General features: G+C 31.0%; 1 long non-coding RNA gene across 2 annotated transcripts; it reads right to left on the bottom strand.

Annotated features, from left to right (window-relative positions):
- Positions 1-3,592: 3,592 nt before the first annotated feature.
- Positions 3,593-7,349, bottom strand: LOC129904512 (uncharacterized). 2 transcript variants are annotated; one of them, XR_008770440.1, is made up of 4 exons: positions 7,108-7,349; positions 5,796-5,973; positions 4,182-4,308; positions 3,593-4,090 (listed from the first exon to the last, which is right to left on the bottom strand). It is a non-coding gene; the product is annotated as an uncharacterized LOC129904512 (long non-coding RNA). The 2 variants fall into 2 exon arrangements; XR_008770439.1 differs by lacking the exon at positions 5,796-5,973 and having other exon boundaries at positions 3,598-4,090; positions 7,108-7,335.
- Between the last annotated feature and the right edge of the window lie 629 nt (positions 7,350-7,978).

Here is a 7,978-nt window from a genome sequence, read left to right as displayed (position 1 = left end):
AAACTTAGTTTGATAAATAGTAAAAAATATACGTATGATATGTAATATAGAGTCTTGAATATTTATGTAGTGTGATTTTCTCTTAATTAATAGAATAACTGACATTTCTTATAAGCTAGGAGACAAGAAAAAAAGAAAAAAGAAAAATAAGGACTACATGAAGAAGGAAAACGTGCCGACTAATTCTAATGTTTAATTTAGTGGCACAACAAATTCGTTTGGACAAATAATTTTTTAAATTTTTTTTAAGTCTAATTAATTAATTTGATTGTCAGGAAAATACAATGTCTGCAATAAATATAAATTAGGCTACATGACAGTCAAACCGTGACGCATATGGAGGGAATATTTTTATCTTTACATTTATTGTGCAGTAGGTGATAAATAAAATTAGACAAAATAACTAGCTAAAAAATAATAATGGAAAAGTAGATGGGGACAGGGAAAAGGCACATGGAAGAGAAAAGTATGAGATTAAAATTATAGAATTGAGCAAAATTTTATAAACGAGATTATCGAAGGATACATTGTTATTATCATGATCACTTTTTCGGCTGCGAAATCTGAGCCGGGCCGATCCAGAGGAAATTGGATCAAACAAAGGTAGTTGCTCTTGTCGATAAGCTGGCCAAGTTATGAAATAAGGAACTCGCTCGCTTTGGAATGAATTCCAGATAAGGATGGATACTATGCAAGCTCATAAGTAAATTATGGAAGTTTTTTAAAAAATAACTTAATAGTCAGTTTTTGTATATAAAAAAAAAATTGAAAAAAAAATACTCAAGCAGAATTATATTTCGAGTTTACAAGTTGTTTGTGTCCTTAAGAAACTATAACCACATTAATCAATTAAATTATTTGACCAAATTCAAATTCAAAATCAAGTGGCAATGATTCGAAAGGAGACTCTCTTCTCAACTCTCCTCACCAATGAAGAAGAAATGAACTTAATTTGTTCAAAATTTCTTTTTTCACTTCATTTTATTTCCCACATTTCTCAAGTCATACTACACCTTATTTAAAAGTTATCTTTAAATCATGCATTTCAACACCTAAAAATACTTCTCAACATTTGATAATATTTATCAGGTACATTTAATTAGTTAAACTAAACAACATCAAATAATGATCACATGTTTATCTTTCTTACCATAGTAATTGTGAATATTGCATGTTCAATTTTGGTGGAGTAAGTACACAACTATAGGCTTCTATCTCTAATAAATTTGACATTTGTTTGTTGAATGTGGGTTCAAAAGTCAGACTGATGTTTCCCACATGAATATCATCCATCTAAGTACTTGTTAAATATAAATAGAATATGCCAACTTTGACGTTTATTTTAGATATAAATGTATCATGCTTACTGTCTACCTTCAAAAAAGTCAATTAATTTCCCTTTTAAATATAGAGTTAGTGATGAAATTAAGAAACCCATACTTATGAACATGATTGCCAGATGTGTAGCCTGTAGGTAGATCATATGACCGTCTAACCCTTCCCATGCCCCATCACTCTGAAGTAGCAATTGTAAAAGGTCGTTTGGTAGCTAATTAGAGTTATATAGGTATCAATTATCATGTATTAGTTATTCCATCTTCTATCTTTCATAAAATCATATATAATTTCTTTTATAACTTATACATATATTTGTTATATGGGCTTCTAAATTACAAACCAAATATCATATTAATTTTAGACATAAATAACTTAGCTCCTAGTCCTAATCAACCACCAAATGTAGTGTTATTCATGCATAATTTAATACATGCACAACTCATTTTCAAACTAACTACCAAATGCTCCTACATGTGTGCGAGACCTAGCGAGCGGGTTAACTGCTTTTCAGGATAATAATGTGATTACGTCATTCGTTTAAAAATCTAATCAGGAAGGCACTTAAAATTCACTGTATGTTTGAAGGTCCAACATTAGAGTTCAATATCTTTTTTATTTAGAATAGCGATTATGCAGTCGTTCTTGATTTGTATTTTCAAATGTCTAGCTAAACAACTAGCTTCAATTATATTTCCCAACCCTTTTGCTATGATTATGTATGGTATGTTGCTTAATATTGCTCGAGTATATGATATATTAGTTGATTAATTTCATGGTGATCAAATTGTAAATGGGTAGTGGTTTACACTCGTTTATGCCTTATTCATATTGAACTCACTTGGAAAAGTAGAACTAAGATAGGCATAAACCAATTGACAAGGAATTAGGCGATTCAAGGAGTTGATTAACTCAACTTGTTGGATTCAGCTAGGGAAATCAATATATATAATTCTTCCATGTGGTTATGTAATGGGGGTTTAATAAAGAGAAATCTAAACAGGTTTGGAAAAACTCTCTCTGAAATAACCTCATTACTTATTGGAAAAATATTACTGTATTTGTTTCAATTTATTTGTCTTATCTTTTTTTAGGTCATTTAAAAAAAATATCTATTTTTTTACAACTCTTTAATTTCGACATTTCACATTATATATTTAAGACACGAAATTAAAAAACATTTTAATACGTACATGTTACATATCTTTAATTTAAAAATTATAAAATTCAAAAATCTTCTTTATTATCTTAAAATTCATGTCTAAGTGAAAAACCAAATAATCAAATATAAACAGAGGGAGTACATTGATAATTGAGAATCTAGACCATTACATAAACAATCAAGCGAGCATTTCAATCCTCAAGTCTTCTTAATTAACCCTAAATTTATGATGCGTTTAGTTTCCAATTTTCTCATTTTGATTGGCTTAAATATTTAGAAAAATATAAATTTAAGAAAAATGACTTCCTTTTAAAAAATAAGAAAAACAATTTTCAAAATCATTTTGAACCTCACACCTTAACTTCCACATTACTAAAAAAAATAGGGAAAACCAACCACACAATACTGACTTCCAAAGGTTGATATTCCCTGAAATACAGACTCAATACCGACTTTCAAGCTTAGGTCGGAATAAGCTTGGTGCTTTTCAATATCAACCTCTGGGGGTCAATATTTACCAACCTCCGAAGGTCAATTTGAATTTTAAGTCTAAAATTTATGAATTTTTATTTTTATTTTATTTTATGTTTTCGACTTCGAGAGGTCTCTATTATATATGTATTTATTTTTTATTTTTAATACTTTAAAATATGTATTATATTAATACCGACTATAAGAGTTCGGTAGTATTTTTTTAAGATTTCGACTTCGAGAAGTCAATATATTTTTATTTTGTTCTTTTTTATTTCTTGAGATTCCAACTTTTGGAGGTCAAAATTATTGATTTACATTATTTTTATTTTTTTTAATATTCCTACCTCTAGTAGTCAATAATAATTATTACTATTTTTATTTTATTTTTGAAATTCTGACTTCTAAAGGTTGGTATCATAAATTGTTAATTTTTTATTTTTCACAATTCTAACCTCTAGAGGTCGGTACTAATTAATATCAATTTTTTAATTTTTTTTTTTGAAATTCCGACCTCTAAAAGTCGGTATTATTCAAAAAAATTATTTTATTTATTTTAATAATTTTCGACTTCTAGTGGTTGGTTTTCTGCAACAAAATTAGCAGCAAATTGCTACTATTTTTTTCTTGCCCACCTTTATATTTTCAATCAAATCAGCAGCTCAAAGAGCTGCCAACACGATATTTTTGTATATTTACGTTACACTAATTCAAATAATACTTCAATTCATTCAATTAAACTAATCAAAAAAATTAAAAAGTATACAAACTATTAGTACAAAATCTAAAATGTCTAGACAATAGATATAACTACTCCTCATCACCCTCACTCTCCTCTTCGATCGCATCCACTTGACCTCGACGTGTATCACCGAGACATGGATGAATAATAATTCCTGATTCCAAAAGAGAAGTTGGTTGAGTTTGAAGCACCGTATACCTCTTGTTCTCTAGCTCATTTGTTGCTTCCATTACGTCCTTGTTGCTGCCATCTGCTCATCTCTCTTCTTCTCTCTTTCCCCTACTGCAACAAGCTCAGCAGTGAGCAAAGATATCTTATGGCTTTAATCTTGAAGTCAATTGAACTTGTTCCTCATGCTCAGGAGCCCATACATAATATTTCTGCAAAAAAAATAAAAATAAATATTTAATCTAAAATTGTATAGTGAATTTAAATGCATATAATGTGAATTTAATTGATAGAAATTCTTACCTTAAATTCATTGAACATTTGCCCCTAGGCCTTTAGTGGAATCAAACTCCAACTCGGATACACACCATTATAGTGTGTTCCAATGCACTTTAAAATGGTATTTGTCATACCCTCATCCGAATGTAACCTACCATACATGATTACACAAAACTATCATCTAAAGTTGGTGAAAACTTGTTGAAGAAAAAAGTTACCAAAGACAATCCTGAAACCAATGAGTAAGCTCTAAAAAGGTAAAATATTTAGATTTTAGAGTACTATGTTTTGTTTCATTTAATAAAATATTTCCATTGAATCAAAGATCAGTGTTTCCCTTTGTAAAATGTATTCATTGTTAAGTACTGTTTATTCATTTTCTTAGACAAATATATTACAATTCAAGTGAGCCCTTTCGCCATACAAGTTGGGGCAAAGCTAGAAGCACTTGAACAAAAGAAATGGCTACTAAACCTGGCATTCTCACTCACTGGCCATGGGCATGGCTTGTCAACTTAAAGGTATACTCTTTCCATCATTTATGACAAAAGTTGCAAGGCCGAAGCTATCATTTACCTTACAGAATTTACCTGTACTTGTTAGGTTCTTGAATTGTATATAATAGGGACCTAATAAAACGGAAAGATTAAATTGTACATGGCATGAATAATTTAAGGATGAGGGATTGTTTTGTAGGGATGATCAGATCATACTACTTGGGTTGCTATATTATATAGGATACCCAATACTAAAGCAGGCGAGTGGAGGACTGATGGAATCATAATAACTGCCTTTATTCATATTGGTCCTGTAGAGTTCCTCTATTATTGGCTTCACAGAGCTGTGTATCATCATTTTCTCTACACTCGTTACCATTCCCATCATCACTCCTCCATTGTTACTGAACCCATCACTGGTAATTCGTCTTCAAAATTATTTTCCATCACTTTGATCAAGTTGTTAAGAGTTAGAATGATCAATCCCGGAGAAGATGCATCACAGTTTTAGGATATGTTATAAATGTTCTTGGAACATATTTCTGCTTACTTTCAAACACCAGAAGATGAGTGAAAAAAACCAGGAAAATATTTTGTTTCGTGGCAAACACACTCAGAGACAGAAAAAAATGTCAAATGAAATAAAGGATATGAGAATGAAGTACTTTGTAGATTGGCTTTCTCTAAGTTTAATGGCTGAAAATTAGTTCGGAAAGTTTGTCTCATCTTAATTGTCATCAAGGTTACTAAAAATGCTTGTCATTTTACAAAACCAAGATGACATTAATAATTTTTATCCCATTTTACCCTTAATAGTCGAGAGAGATAAGGGTTATGAGGTATAGATATACATTTTTTATTTATGATAAGGGTTACAAGGTATAGATATACACTTTTTATTTATGATTTTCCTTAAGGGACGTGCAAATGGGAAATGTAAACAACTAAGATGGTAGAATTCTTTTAGCGAATTTCATTATAAGCAATAGCATGTTATCTAAGGACTCCCCTAAAAGCAAATTCTATAAATGTCTTAATGTATCTTCTCATTCGACTAGTTTAATTTTTTAAAATATTACTTCGGCAACTGTTATTCATCCATTTGCTGAGCTACTAGCATATTATACGCTCTTTGCCATACCTGTGTTCACAACTGTATTCACTGGGACTGTTTCAATAGCTTCAGTTGGTGCTTATGTCATCTATATTAATTTCATGAACCTCATGGGCCATTGCAACTTTGAGCTAATTCCTAAGTGGATCCTCTGTCTTCCCCCTCTCAAGTACTTGATGTATACACCCTCGTGAGTCTTCTTGCCCTGTATTTTTATGAGTTTTAAGTTTTTTGCTCCGATGGTGTAACATAATATTTTATACAACAATATCTCTAATTAGGTAATTATAAGTAAATTAATCTTATGAAAGATCTTAAACTTTAATTTATTTATTTAGATATAGATTCAAGAACACTTCATGTTCATGCATATCTAAAAGGCAGTACACTAGACTGATTAAAGTTACGAGAGAGATGCAGCCATTCTATAGAAAGCATGACACAAGAATGAGACTAATAGGCAACAATGACTATTAAAGTCAAAACCTCCTATTAAGAACAACAAACAAGCACCTATACTATAGAGATACTCTCAGGCCTCAAGATGAATGATCCTCAAGCAAGTAATCTCATCAACTTTTTCTCACCTATTTATAGTCTAGGCTAGTTATTACATAAAAGGCCCAAAAGTGGTACTCGCGTTGCAATCGCAACCTCTCACTTGTGGTTCAAGCTTAGCATCTCACATCACAAGTGAGTCCTTCTCCCTACTTTAAGTACTCCTCCAAGTTAGAGACAAGATAGTTTTATCAAATTTGACTTCTGCTTCCAACTCTAGTTACTCAGGTAAATAAATAGAAATAATGGAAATTATTGTCTCTTGTCCAATGTACTTGACCTATAGTCTATAGATAGGGAAGGTCAGTAATAACATGAAGCTCTGTATTTATACTTTTGACACTAATATCAATATTTTGATGGCACAGGCAAGCTTTTTATTGAAGCAAGAAAAGAGAACCCAGAAGAAGAATTTCTTACATGACTAAAACATATTTCCGACTAACAAAAAGGAAGCCTTGACAATACACTATCCCCCTAATCAGGTACGAGACCTTATGCCTCAGAAAAGTTTCAACTGATGTACGGTTTCAACATCATTGTCACTAATCAGAGTATGTCATGGTATGCCAAAATACATGTTCAAAAGATATTTTCAAAAGATACCTAAGCACATAACAAAATATTAAAAAGCCTCTCACACTTGCACATAAGCAAGAAACCATTGACAGTGAAGGAAACATATTTCACACAAAGCTGATACATAAAATTTGCCCTCTATTTGTACAGGAGAATGGAGATTTGTGCTCCTCTAAAAGCAGTTTCTAGTAGACAAATGTACCTCCGAGATTTCGCTGCTGCTACGTGCGGCACTACTGCGACGCCGATGTGCGACTGCTTCGAGGGCGACCTGCTGCGACTGAGAGACATGTTGCGACTGCGATGCGTGAGTTGCGAGCAGCGTACGCGAGCAGAGACTGAGACTCTTGAGGAATGCTGCCAGAGGAAGTCTGGACTTAGGGTTTTTGTTAAAAGGGGGAAAATTAAAAGGGGGGAAATAATTGTGGATCTATACCAGTGTGTATTACATTTTAGAAAATACCGACTTTCGGAAGTCGATATACTTTTTAAAAAAAATTGTCAATCTACATGATGGTGTATTACATTTAAAAATATATCGACCTCCGAAAGTCGATTGTGTTTATTATATATATATATTTGAATTAATATTAAAATAAATATCGAAATCATAAAGTCGATATTATTTAAATAAAATAATAATTAAAATATATCGACCTCTTAAGGTCAATTTTTATTAATTAAAAATAATAAGTGTATAATGAATACCAATCTTAATATGTCGATTTTGTAAAAAATAAACATCGATTTTAATTTACAGACCAATGAAGGTCGAATTTTGGAGAATTTTTAATATATTTTTTACATATACTTAAACATTTTTAATATCTATTATATATACATAAAAAATATATTTTAAATTATATATAGATAATATAATTTTCCAGCGAAGGGGACTCGAAAGACCCTTGGATCGGAAGGTGGCTTAGTCCCTGCTTGGATTGATCGGTGTTTTTTTAATTTAAAATGTATTTCATATATAAACATTAATAGATTTGACTTGATTTGTTAAGTTAGTTGACGAGTATATATAACCTCTTAAAATCAACATATTTCATACATCTTTGATGAAT

Source organism: Solanum dulcamara, chromosome 9 (genome assembly GCF_947179165.1).
Source record: "Solanum dulcamara chromosome 9, daSolDulc1.2, whole genome shotgun sequence".
Classification (NCBI taxonomy): Eukaryota; Viridiplantae; Streptophyta; class Magnoliopsida; order Solanales; family Solanaceae; genus Solanum; species Solanum dulcamara.
Note: the sequence above shows the minus strand (reverse complement) of the source record. Positions and strands in the feature narration are given on the sequence as shown.